Genomic DNA, 13,493 nt, shown 5'->3' on the forward strand with positions numbered 1-13,493 from the left:
CTGGAGAGGAAACACAAATCATTCATGTGCACATCAGCTGAAATCATCCTTTCATGGTTTCTCCTGTCCAAATATCAGATGCTCCTCCTCTGATTGGCTGTGATCTCGTCTTTCATATCAGTCAGCTGAATGCAGTCAGACAGCAGTGTGAGGCCGAGCTGCTGTACTTCTATCAGTCCACTAGATGGTGCCATGAAGCTGCAGTGAAGTGAACACACACTTGATGCCTGGACGACCGTTGACATCCACTGACACACACTGACTGAATCTGACAGGAAGCTTCAGTTTGTGGAATATTCAGTAAATTCAACATGACTGAAAGTTTCTTTACGCTTGAATGATCCTCGATCATTGATAAGTGAAGGAGAAAGTCAAATATTTCCACAGAAGAAATATAAAATAGCAGAAATAATCAAACAAAATACAAGTACATCTAGACTGTACTTAATAACAGTACTTGAGTAAACTAGTTACTTTCCACCACTGAGAGATCCTTTCAAAATAAAAGCCTGTCTCAATCAAGCCCTCTCAGGTCATATGAAAAGAGGAATCTTTGATTTGATTCTTGATCACATTGAAGCACTAAGTGAGAAAAAGCAGCGACACTCGTTGCTGTTGGAGGAGAGTTCAGAGCTCTGACAGCTCATTTAGTGACACCGTTACAGATTGAATTGAGAAATAAAAGGTTTCAGCTCCTCACAGCCCTCTGAATGCTCCTTCCTGCTGTCTCCACATCAACTATTGAGGATCAACTCGCTCTGCTTCTGCTCTTATTCCAGCGTTTACACTCACAAACATCCACACAACATGGCCAATGTTTTTAACGGAGCTGCTTTCACCTCCTTCGTCCAGAGTTCACAGTTAAACTCACAGTTTGGAGACACAATGGACGGAGCTGCAGATCGATGCCGTTTGTGCTGAAGCTAAGCTAACGACAGCTTGACTAAAAAACACCTGAAACGAGTTACTTTACCTTCAGCTGGAGCTTCAGAGGAGAAAACGAACTGCGACACACCGAAGGCAGGAAGTGAAAGTAAAGTTCAGACAGGAAGCAGCATAACAGCACCACACGGAAGTAGCAGCAGGAGAGAGAGAGAGAGAGAGAGAGAGAGAGAGAGAGAGAGAGAGAGAGAGATATTTATTAAGTTTATTAATCTTTTTGTTCTCTGGATAAAGTCTTTATTCGTGATGATTTGTCCCTCTGTCCCCCCATAACCCCACACCACCTGGAAACTGTCCAGGTCCTGAGCAGCTCTGTAAAAGCTGAACTCAGCAGTCTGGACTTCACCATTCTCAAAAACAGGAACCACATCAACATTCAAGGCTTCCTCCACTGTACTCCTCCAGCTCACACACACCGCCATCTTAGCCTGTCCTCAGACAAAGTTCAGTAACCGACATTTGTTCTTTCTTTGGCGAGTGTACTTAAAACCAAAGATAAAAACCTGCTGTGTAAAAATTTCTCCACATCTGCTAAAAAAGGCCTCCAGCAGCACAAACAGAGCCCTGAGACGAGTGCACTCTGAGAAGCAGTGAAACACCATCTCTCTGTGGCTGCAGAGGGGACATGTGTCCTCTACGGCAGCGTTGACCACAGAGATGAAGGAGTTCACTGCCACGATGCCATGGAGGATCCTCCACTGCAAGTCTGCCTGTTTCCTTGTTACAGAAGGTTTGTATTTTGTGATTTTAGAATTTTTTCTGTGGAATGAGTATAATGTTTGGTGAAAAGAGTGGCACATTGACTGATGTCATAACTTGGGGGAATAGTTGATTGCCAGTGAAGTAAAGATGAAAATATTGGAAAAAAGTGAAAAAAGGCCTACATTTTGTCACGTGTGAACAGGGAGAGTCTGGACCCAGATGCAGAGTCGTTACAAGGGAGTTTAATGGAAAAACACAAAATCACCTAAACAGGGAAGTCCAAAAAAGAAAACTCAAAAACACCACAGCGGGAAAAGGTACCAACTTAGGAAAAAACACAAAAACACCACAAGGGCGAAAAACTCACTCAGGATATGGTAACTAAAAGTGTCTAGGAGCAAACTCACGAGAGGCTGACAGCAAAAATCACAATCACTGGAGGCTCGAGAGACAGACAAGAGACAGCAACAGGTGCAGAACTCGTATGGCTAGAGCATAGAGAATAGTCTTGCACAGGAGTCAAACTGGAGCTGGCTTAAGAAGCTGGTTGATGAGCCGATGAGGCGCAGGTGTGTCTAATAAACTCGCACCTGGAGCGATCAGACCCGTCTCTCTCTCGAGCTCCGCCTGCTGACAGAGAGAGAGGAAAGAAAAACCGTTAGTTCAGGACAAAACAGAGACACCAGAGCCGAATCGTGACACATTTTTTGCATGAAATTGATGCAAAATCATGTAGAAATGTGTTTTAAGAGTTATTTTTTCAGTGGATGTTGTCAGCACATGTGTTCTGTGTATCTGGAATGCATTTATTGATAGCCTACCCAACCCACTGAGGATTTGAGGAGGATTTTTCCAATAAAAAATAAAGGGTGCATACACTAAAATGACCACAATTTTTTTTTCGTGATACTTCCGGCAGAGCAGACCCTCCAATTATTTTTTCTGAGGGTCCGAGTTAACAGAAAAAACACAAATAAAAAGTATGGCAGACCATGTCAGGTTCAACCCATTTTATTGAGCTTTTGAGACTCTGGCTCCCCGGCTATAATGGTGCTGATTAGGAGCCTCGCTGCAGGTGCGTGACCTTAAGAAGCGGGGACGTTACTGTTAGAACACAGCGGTGGTGGGGCAGACCTAACCTGCCGGTTACATATAGAATGTATCCAACACCTACTCTGCTCTGTCCAGCATTAGTGTTTCATAGGCTGCTCTATTCAAATATGCTGCAATGACAAAAAGCACAGGACTAATGGATCACACTGACATGGACAGACAGACAGACAGACAGACAGACAGACAGACAGACAGACAGACAAACAGACAGACAGACAGACAGACAGACAGACAGGGACAAAGGTCAAAGCTCCAGGTGTTAAAGGAGTATCTCATTGTTCTTTAGCAGTGGGTCCAAGACTTCAACACAGATAAACTGTTGTGTCTGTAGTCACTTGTCTCCATCTAGTGGACAAAACAAGTCATTGCACCCACCTGAGGAAGTAACAACGACCATTAGTCCTACACTTACAAACCATTAAAAAGCAGTGATTTTGATCTCAAATCCAATGGAAATGCAATCAATGGAATCAATGGAATGACTATTGTTAGCAGAAATAAAGTGTTTTTGTTTTTGTTTTTTTTGTTCTATTCCACAAAGGGCCGAGTGGCCGAAGGTTTTCTTTCGAGCCGAGCAGCAGCACAACAGACTTGACTCATTTCATCAGCTGATCCCAGTCTTCAGACAGCTGATTGGTCAGACTGCGTGCTCTTGATCGGTCGGAGGAAAAAACCTGCAGCCACACGGCCCTTTTTGGGAATAGTTTGGACGTGCCTCTGCTAGAATGAAATGCATTCCGTGGACCTTCCCCCCTTTATTTGTTTGTTTGTTCTTGTAGCTGTTTAAATGATTTGTTCATCCTCATGTCTGGTGATTACAGTTATCCATATATCATTAAGGAATGTTTCACATGCAGTATTTTATGTCTACCCTTTTCCTGCAGTAGCTCTTTCAATGTTTAAACTTTTTGTTTCTCAAATAAATGAGTTGAAGAAAAGACAGTGCCTTTGTGTTTGTCACTTTTTTGTAACCCTTTCTATGTCAGGCTTATGTTAACAAGACTTCAAGGCGTTGTCCTTTGGAGCAAAAATGATTATTTAAAACACGACAGTAAACAACAACATTTTTTCTTTCAACTTTTTCTTTTCTCTTTTTGGAGGTGGATGAAATGGAAATGGTCCAAGCAAGCCTGTGTTTCTGGAGCACTTGAGTTCAGACTTTGCTCTTCTCCCAACGTGGCATGTGCTCACCTGCACACGCTAAAGGGGGGGGAGTCCCGGGGTGGTGGGGGCCACAAGCCGACAAGCACTTCACATCATCAGTCTGATATTGATAGCTGAGGTATCACATAAGGCTTGTTTCTGTGACTTTCCTGGTCTTTTAATACTCTTTTAACAAGGAAATAACGTCCTGTGAATCACACTGAGCTGACAACAGAGTGACCCCACCTGAACTTTTTCACTTTGAAACTCACTGTCTTCAACCAATGCTGACTCAAGTGACATCACCTGAGGACATTTATCAGACTTAACACAGCTCCTTCTGGAGACACTAAAGTTTTTATCCAATTTCACAAATATGCAGTAGAACTCTCCAACACCTGGAAATTATTGGAGTTTTCTGACTCCAACTTCACTGAATTTAATTGTTATAATCCAAGTTTGTACAACACATTTGCAGTTTTCCAATGACTGTACTGCACATTTTAGTGTTCAGATGAGCAGTGGTTCTGGTTGGGTCTTTGTTAACTCTTCATTTCTTGACACTTTTTTTTTTCACTTATAGTCTCCCCAGCTTTCAATTGATTGATTTCATCCTGTTGTAGAACCTATGGTGTAGATTATAACCTGTCACTCATAAGACCCTTGGATTTATAAGTCATTATAAGCTAGATTTATAGTTATTCATAACTGTTGATATAGTGAAGCATAAAGCATTATGAGTGTAGTCATAATGCTTTATGATTTATTATGATGAGCATTATAATTCACTGTGAATGCACTCATAATGAACTATAGATGTGGTCTTCATAGAAAGTGTTACCGATCTGTCTTTCGCAAAAGTACATAAAATGATCAGATCATTGCAACTTCTTTAATGTGAAGTGCAATGAGGTAACTTGCACAGACAATGTTGGTCTGCCAGTTCAGTATCTCAGTATAAGTCTGGAAAAAGACCCAACATCTGTATACAAACTCCTAACACTAAAAATTTGTTTAATCATGAGCTACAATTACAACTATTTTATTTTTACTTGTTAAATGTAAAGAGACCACTATACAGTAAGCTGCGTACATGGTTCACTCAGCACCATTATGCCAATGTTGTAAGAGCCACAGCGGTAAAATATAAGTTAAACTCCCTTTAAAATGAACACAGAATTCATAGTTTGTTGTTTTGTGTTTATTGTATAAGATACTGCCCTTGTTGAAGAGGTTAAAAACACAATTCACATATGCTGACTGAAAACTGCATTTCCCATCTTTAATTTAAGGAGTGATGCGCTGTGCAGTAGGACGTGTAATGTTGAACTCTGTTTTAAATAAAGTATTCGAAAATCACTAATAACACTTTAGCAAAAGAGAAACAAAAAAGAGGGCTACAACCCTGCACTGAAAGAGGACTTTAGCTCACAAATTTCACACAAAATAACACTAAAAAAAAAACAAAAAAAACCAAACAACTGGGCGAAAACATTGCACTAAAAGTGAGCTTTAGCAGAAAACAAACAAAAAAGGTGGGCTACAACCAGTGGCGGCTGGTGAATTTTTGTCTTGGGGGGGCGCACTTAATTTACCAAAACCAAAAAACGGAGTTGGCAACGCCGGACCACAAGAATTAATGTATGTCTACAAATAGACAGTTAAATGCAGGTGAATGTTACCAGTTAGTGAATTTGAATTTATCTCCCCAGTGTTTGATATGTTTTGCTCCAGATAAGATATAATTGGTCCACACAAACCCTTAAAATCTCCTTTTCCATCATTAAACAAACCAAGAATGTATAAATATATTTTTTACTTCAAAAGTAAAAAGAGAAACAATTGATTTTCACAGCTTCTAAGAGTACCAAGTGCTTCTTCTGTCCAGCTAATTGTTTGGAACAACATATTTATATTTACATACTCAAATAAAAAAAAGAAAAAGAAAACAGCAAATATACACATGAAACCATCAAACACTGAACGTTTTGTTTAAAAAAACAATCAAACCATCAGGCTTAAAGCCCAAAGTGCTTCTGTTAGCAAACATTTATATTAACAACCTTAAATGACAATAAAAACAGAGCAAATCCTCATATTTAAGACTATCAAAGCAACAAAAAGTTGTCACTTTGTAAAAAGAAAATAAGTGAAACCATTAGGCTTTAAGCCAAAAGTGCTTGATCAGGCTTGATCAGTTCCCTTGGTTTGGAAAAGCAGGCAAGGGAAGCAAAATAAAGCAGCTGCCTCACTGCATCCAGTTAGCCAAGACGTCTTCTCATACCAGCTCCGTGAAAAAGAGCGCATATATCTCCTTGTAGCACCCAATAATGTAATAATTTACTGAAAATGTAATAAAATTTGCACTTGATCAAAAATGTAATAAAACCCAATAATGTAATAACTTGACCAATAATGTAATAAAATATTCTGACTGATATTGTAATAACATTTATACCGATAATGTAATACCTTATTACATTATTGGAGATTTATTACATTTTCAGGTGGGTCTTTTTTTAAAAAAAAATGATAATGTAAAGCTTGACAGATAATGTAATATAGAGGTCTATATTTTGTGTTTTGAGAATCTAAGACTGTTAAATACACTGACTTTGAAACAAGAGAATAACTATTGCTTCCCTAAACGTACTTCGCTCTCCACAGTTTTCCAACCAATCACTACCTTGTGTAAACAACCACAAACCAACAAAACAAATTTAAGTAAGACTTCATTTGACGAGGGTATGCATAAGTATTCATAAAACCAACACATTATTTAACATTTGACATAAATATATCCACTCATAAATGGTTATTATATCACTCTGAATGACGGGGCGGCATGGCTCAGTGGGTAGAGTGGCCGTCTTGTAACCGGAGGGTTGCTGGTTAGATCCCGGCCTGCGGAGCTCACGTTGAGGTGTCCCTGAGCAAGACACCGAACCCCTAACCGCTCCTGATGGGTCGTGGTTAGCGCCTTGCATGGCAGCTCTTCCGCCATCAGTGTGTGACTGGGTGAATGTGATATATAATGTAAAGCGCTTTGGGTATCGTTTCAGGTGTAGTAAAGCTCTATATAAATACGGACCATTTACCATCTTCCTCTAGCCTATGTCAAGTGATAGTGGTCAGCTGACATACCGTGAGATTTACCTCTATAAGTACAGGTTTAATAAAAATGTCAGCATAAAAATGACAAATTATAATGACAACTGACTTGGTTATTTTTTAACTTTTGGGGTTTACATATATATATACAATTTGCCATTATATAGTCACTATATTGTATAAATGATGCTTTTGATGTATTCATTCATCTTGGACACCAGCATCCTGACCACTAGAGGGCCTGCAAGGGAGAACACGATCAGGGTCTCTTTCAGGTGGCGGCTAGCCAAGAGAGACATTTCTCCCTTTATGTGACCACTTGGTCAGTGAGTATGCAATGTCTTAGCATCAGTTCCTTCAGATTTCTGTGATAACGTTTGATAATAGTTGGGTAATGGTAGGCTTTAGACATTTTTTCAATTTTCAATTGAAATAAAATTGAAAAATTATCAATTTTATTGACCATGTGACTGCATATTAGCCTAGTTCTTGATGCTAACTTCTTGATACTTTCGCCAAGGCTTGGCTACTTCTATAAATAGCTTAAGACAGGGGTTCCCAACCTTTTTGTCACTGTGGTCTGTTCACAGGTGCTTCACAGGTGCACGGACCACAAGTTTTATTAATTCATTTATTTTTTCAATCATTATTAATTTTCAAACTTTATCGGCCTAATGGTTTAGGTTAGTTAGCCTATTGTTTCCCACAGGTTTTTTTTTTGGGGGGGGGGCATTTTTAAGTTGGGAAAAGAAAGAACAAAATGATTTCTTTGTTTATTTAATCATTAATTTGGCTCCGCTGAGACAAATAGGGAGACGAGGCTGTTGCCGGACAACACAAACATTTGACACTGAGCTCCCATGCTGAAGTTGAACCGCCACGGAGACGCCCGTCTATTCCAACCCCCCCCTCCATTCCGACACCCCGCTGCTCTGACGCACCGCCACTCCGAAACTCAGATATTGATTTTTAAGTCCATCTTCCTACATCAAACATATAGGCCTATTAGTGATCAGCGGGTCAGCTTTTTTTTTTTTTAACAGCTGCCATAGATGACAAGGAGGTGTATGTGGGTGTTATGAATGCTTCTGTTATATCTTTACAGATGAAGTGTCACTGACTTGTTTTCATGAGGTAATGATATGTTGGAAAACTGTGAAGTGAAGAGGTACGTTTAGGGAAGAGTTACCTGGGGTCTCCAGTGCTGCTCAAAAACTATACCAGAATTCCAGCTCAGATATATCTGAGCTGGAATTCTGGTCACCAAAGGATGTAAATCCATCACACACTCAGCAGGACCAGGATGTCCCTGAGTATCTGCATGTGCATATAGCTGTATGGTACAGGTCTGCAATTCAGTCATTCTGTTGTTTCACATCCAGCGTAGGCTACATAACAGTCTTAGATTCTCAAAACACAAAATATAGACCTCTATATTACATTATCTGTCAAGTATTAAATTTTTTTTTTTTTTTTAAGAAAAAGACCCACCTGAAAATGTAATAAATCTCCAATAATGTAATACGGTATTACATTATCGGTAAAAATGTTATTACAATATCAGTCAGAATATTTTATTACATTATTGGTCAAGTTATTACATTATTGGGTTTTATTACATTTTCGATCGAGTTAAGTGCAAATTTTATTACATTTTCAGTAAATTATTACATTATTGGGTGCTACACTCCTGCCTTACCAAACAAGAGTAAACTCTGCTGGGCAGAGCCAATCTGGAGAGTGCCTATGATCACTGAGACATACAAGCCTCCACGCCACGTCAAGGCAGAGTCCAGAGGGCTTAAATGTATATAGACGATACAACGATCAGAAATCTACACAGATTGGTTTGTCAGTTCCGTCTCGGAGAATCATCTTCTTTTCTCGTTCCTCTCCCTCCAGCTGAACTCTCAGGCGTAGCGCATTTTCACAGCCAAATCCTGAGTGTGGTCCGTGCAGGTCCCCTCAGCGGCTACCGGAGGGGGCGACGACAGACAGGCAGGCAGGCAGACACAGACAGAGCGGTTAGGATGAGGCAACATGAAATGACACAGTGGAATGCTTCATTTAAAGTGAGATCAGTATGTGGCACAAATAATACAGAATGTTACAGAATGGACTCTTTGGTTAAAGTGAAGGCCGGGCCTCGGCTGCTCGAGGTCGGCAAGTGGGAAACGAGAGAAAAGAGTAAACAGAAGAAGAGAAATTCTCATAAATACAAACTTGGTCTTCAGAGATGGAGGGGACACTTTGCTCTGTCACCTGGGTGAAAAGGTCAAAGACGATGTGTGGGCGTGACCTTGGCCAAAAACCATCAGGCCAACGCACGCTCTCCCCGATTTCCACACGTCTCCTGTCTAGGCCGCACCGCCTGTTGTCTGGATCGGCTGCAGCAGGCGCTCTATAGTGCCATTCCAACAAAGAACACAGCTCCTCTCAGCAATGGTGCATCCTCCATGTACACCCTCTCTTCCATTATGCGGCACATAGTGTAAACGGCACTGTGGCCGAGGTGAGTCCCCAACACCTTCCTCATCAACTTCCAGCAGGATTCACAAAACTCCATGACATTGACGGTTCGACAGAGTGTGATGATGAAGACAGTGAGACAGTGAGAGAGTCTGAGGGCAGGCAGTTGGAACACAGCACCGCATCCAGTACTTGTAGTGCCACCTCAATATCTGTTGAAGATGTTGTTCTGTTTCACAGGAGACAGGGTTCAGATTGCAATGCAACGCAAGTGAGGTTGAATTTCTCTTTATATACAGTAAATTGGGTCTGCAGATTTAATCTCTCTTCTTAATTGGACAAACACTGACTCACACGTTTTGAGATCTTCGGTGGGCCTTCGGTGCATCACGTGCCATCTCTTCACATATGCTGCAGTACGAAGCAACAGATCCCCTCAGCGGCCACAGGAGGGCAGGCACGGGCCAGCCCATGTATCACAGTGATAGCACTTTGCACACCAATGACCCCCTGGATCAAGATTTTATTTGTGAATAACTTTTGATAGGAAGGTGCATGAGCAGTGTTTCTTAATTCTTCTGGGACCCCTGAACTGCATGTTTTAGATGTTTCCTGCTCCAACACACATGATTCAAATGATCGCCTCGTCATCAAGCTTGAGGACGAGCCAACAGGAGGGCAAAGAGACATAGAGGCAGAGAGAGAGAGAGAGAGAGAGAGAGAGAGAGAGAGAGAGAGAGAGAGAGAGTACGTCTGATCCCTGTGAATGATCTACTCCATCACTTTTACTCCAGAAGGACTTAAAGGCCTTTTGGAACCTGTTGTCCGCTAGCAGGCTGGTGTTAAAGTGCCAGTACGCGCTCTTACATTTAACGTCTCTGACAGACAGCACACAGTGCACCAGAGAGTGGTCAGAGAAACCCACCGGGCTGATGGAAACACCTTTAAAAACACTGAAGTGATGGTTAAAACAGTACATTCTGTCCAGTCTGGCCAGAGACATCCAGTTATCTCTGCTGTGAGCCCAGGTGAACTGTCTCTGAGCAGGATGGAAACGTCTCCACACGTCACAGAGATCAAATGTTTCAACGAGTTTCATCAGAGCCCGTCTGGAAGCAGCGTGTGGTTCTTGATGGTTCCTGTCTAGCTGAGGGTTCTCTGTGCGATTAAAATCACCTCCCAGGAACAGGTACTCCTCACTGCTGCAGTTGGTAAGAACAGTCTTTAAAACATCTAAAAAAAACCAGTCTGTCTAAGCCAACGGTTGGAGCGTAGACGTTTATAAAAACCATCCTCACACTCTCGAAGACAGCACAGACTTTTAGCATCCGGCCGGGAACGATCTCTTCCACAGAGCAGGAAACAGGTAGAAAGTCTCTAGAAAAGAGGATCCCAACACCTCCACTGTTACTAGTCTTGTGGCTGAGGATGAGCTCCCCCCTCCACTCCCTCCTCCAGTCTGCCTCCTTATCAGGAGTGCTGTGGGTCTCCTGAAGGAGAACCACATTTAGTCCTTTAGACTGAAGAAGAGAGAAGAGAGCAGCTCTCTTTGTGTCTTCTCTCGCACCGTTAATGTTTAAAGAGCCAATCTTCATCTCGCACATGATTAGGCTGCATGTTAACAACAACAAGACAAAGGACAACAAATAGAAGAAGAGGGAGAACATCTTCATCTTAGTCATCTTTCTCTATCTGTGTCCGCACTTTAACCAACAGTTTTTTCAGCCGGTAAGTCTCTGGGTCAGTGAAGGAAGGCTGCCCGAGCCCTCCTGACTTCCTCAAGAAGAACCTGATGGATTCATGGAATAACTGAAGGTCTGGAAAGTGTTCCTCCACCTTCACAGCTCTCAGCCCCTTCGTGTTGCTCAGAAAAGCTCGAATTCTTGAGAAAGAATAAGCGGTGTGTGTTTCTGCCTGCATGTTCTCTGTGTCCGATTCACTGTCCTCTGTGTTCACCTGTGAGCTGTGTGTGCGTTGTGTGTCCTGTGTGTCCTGTGTGTCCTGTGTGTCCTGTGTGTGTTCCTCTGACTGACAGGAGGAGCACTGTGGGCCTTTCTTTGACACTTTTGGTACCTTTTCACTGGTGGCTTTGGTTTCTGGAGTTTTCCTTTTTGTTGCTACTTTTAAAAAATCCTCCTCCATCACCTTGTCCTCCACCATCACCCTGTCCTCCTCCATCACCCTGTCCTCCACCATCACCCTGTCCTCCTCCATCACCCTGTCCTCCACCATCACCCTGTCCTCCACCATCACACCGTCCTCTACCTCATCCAACACTGACTCAGCCACCCTGGTGGCAGTCTGTCCAGCCAGCTCCTTCACCAGAGTCTGAACTCTGGGCTCTGCCTGTTCAGTCTGAGAGGTGACCTCTTCCTCTGTCTGACCGTTCACCTGCTCCTCACTGTCTGCAGTTGTGTGTGTGTGTGTGTGTGTGTGTGTGTGTGTGTGTGTGTGTGTGTGTGTGTGTGTGTGTGGGTGTGTAGTCTGTGCTGCTCTGTGCGCCCTTCTCTTCGCTCCGCGCTTTGCGTTGCACTTCGCTTTGCGCCTCGCGCTGTGTTTCGCGCTGCGCTTCGCTCGGTGCTTCGCTCCGCGCTTCGCCCTGAGCCGCAGGCCGGCTGTCAGCTCTGACAGGCGGCTCTGCTGGCTGCTTTCCTCCCGCTCTGTCGGGGCATGAACGGATCAGGTGACACTCTGCTCCGCATCCAAAACATTTGACAGTGTCAGTGGTAACATGAACAGTGTAGTCGAAGTTATCGATACGGAAACGGAGAGCTATATTTAGCTCATCCTTGTTTCCATTTAGGACCATGGATACCTGTCTCCTGAACGACACGACGTGTTTGAGCAGCGGAGACTTACAGCCGAGAGGAATCAGCTTCATGGGGGACACGATCTGACCGTGTCGAGCTGGCTCGTTTTCTAACAGCTCGTTTTTTAGAAAAGGGGGCACGTTAGACACAATCACCTTCTTTACCGGACTAACAAGGGAAAAGACCGGTGTTAACGTCCCCTGAATCACCACCCCGCTCTCTACCAGCTGCCACACAAAGCACAAAAAAACACTAAAACCAGCGATGAAACAAAGTTTGATCACAGAGAAACTGTTCAAAAACACATTTACCAACACCCAGTGCAAGAAAAAGAGCAAAAAAAAGGTTTGAAACACTTACACGCTCAACAAACGCTCTCCGACACACTCACCCTGTCACTCCCAGCACACACTCAGAGAGAGAGAGAGAGAGAGAGAAAGAGAGAGAGAGAGAGATGTTTAAGTTTATTAAGAGAGAGACAGAGATCTTTTTGTTCTCTGCATAAAGTCTTTATTCGTGACATTCACACCATCATGCTTCTTCCCAGAGGTGTTACAGTCACATGATCAAAGATGATTTGTCCCTCTGTCCCCCCATAACCCCACACTGCCTGGACACTGTCCAGGTCCTGAGCAGCTCTGTAAAAGCTGAACTCAGCAGTCTGGACTTCACCATTCTCACAAACAGGAACCACATCTACATTCAAGGCTTCCTCCACCTTCCTCCTCCAGCTCACACACACCGCCATCTTAGCCTGTCCTCAGACAAAGTTCAGTAACTGACATTTGTTCTTTCTTTGGTGAGTGTACCAAAAGATAAAAGCCTGCTGCGTAAAAACTTCTCCACATCTGCTAAAAAAGGCCTCCAGCAGCACAAACAGAGCCCTAAGATGAGTGCACTCTGAGAAGCAGTGAAACACCATCTCTCTGTGGCTGCAGAGGGGACATGTGTCCTCTACGACAGCGTTGACCACAGACATGAAGGAGTTCACTGCCACGACGCCATGGAGGATCCTCCACTGCAAGTCTGCCTGTTTCCCTGTTAAAGGAGGTTTGTATAAAGACCTTTATGCAGGTTTAAAGTCAGGGTTTAAACTGCAGTACGTCCTCCACGGGGCGTCACTGCGCCCGTCTGCTCTGGTTCAGGGACTTTAGCGGCAGTTTGTATAGTGACTGCCCTGAGGCGTCCTCCAGAGCAACACCT

Source organism: Chaetodon auriga, chromosome 23 (assembly GCF_051107435.1).
Source record: "Chaetodon auriga isolate fChaAug3 chromosome 23, fChaAug3.hap1, whole genome shotgun sequence".
In the NCBI taxonomy this organism is placed as follows: domain Eukaryota; kingdom Metazoa; phylum Chordata; class Actinopteri; order Chaetodontiformes; family Chaetodontidae; genus Chaetodon; species Chaetodon auriga.